The 477-nt window shown below is 41.1% G+C and overlaps 1 protein-coding gene across 1 annotated transcript in view; it reads left to right on the top strand.

The window, feature by feature from the left end:
• LOC105001641 (zinc finger protein 250-like) overlaps nucleotides 1–477 on the top strand; it is a 10334-nt gene that overhangs the window by 3059 nt on the left and 6798 nt on the right. The gene's annotated exons all lie outside the window — the stretch shown is intronic.

Genomic DNA, 477 nt, shown 5'->3' with positions numbered 1-477 from the left:
ATAAAATAACTAAAATCAGAAATGAAAGAGGTGAAATTACAACCAACACCACAGGAATACAAAGGATCATAAAAGACTACTAGAAGCAACCATATGCCAATAAAATGGACAGCATAGAAGAAATGGACAAATTCTTAGAAAAGCAATGCATTCTAAGACTTAAACAGGAATAAAGAGAAAACATGAACAGTTCAGTTCAGTTTAGTCACCCAGTCGTGTCTGACTCTTTGCGACCCCATGAACCACAACACGACAGGCCTCCTTGTCCATCACCAACTGCCAAAGTCTACCCAAACCCATGTCCATTTAGTCGGTGATGCCATACAACCATCTTATCCTCTGTCATTCCATTCTCCTTCTGCACTCAATCTTTCCTAGCTTCAGGGTCTTTTCAAATGAGTCAGCTCTTCGCATCAGGTGGCCAAAGTATTGGAGTTTCAGCTTCAACATCAGTCCTTCCAAAGAACACCCAGGACT

This window comes from Bison bison, unplaced genomic scaffold, assembly GCF_000754665.1.
Source record: "Bison bison bison isolate TAMUID 2011002044 unplaced genomic scaffold, Bison_UMD1.0 scf7180017864383, whole genome shotgun sequence".
NCBI lineage: Eukaryota > Metazoa > Chordata > Mammalia > Artiodactyla > Bovidae > Bison > Bison bison.
Note: the sequence above shows the minus strand (reverse complement) of the source record. Positions and strands in the feature narration are given on the sequence as shown.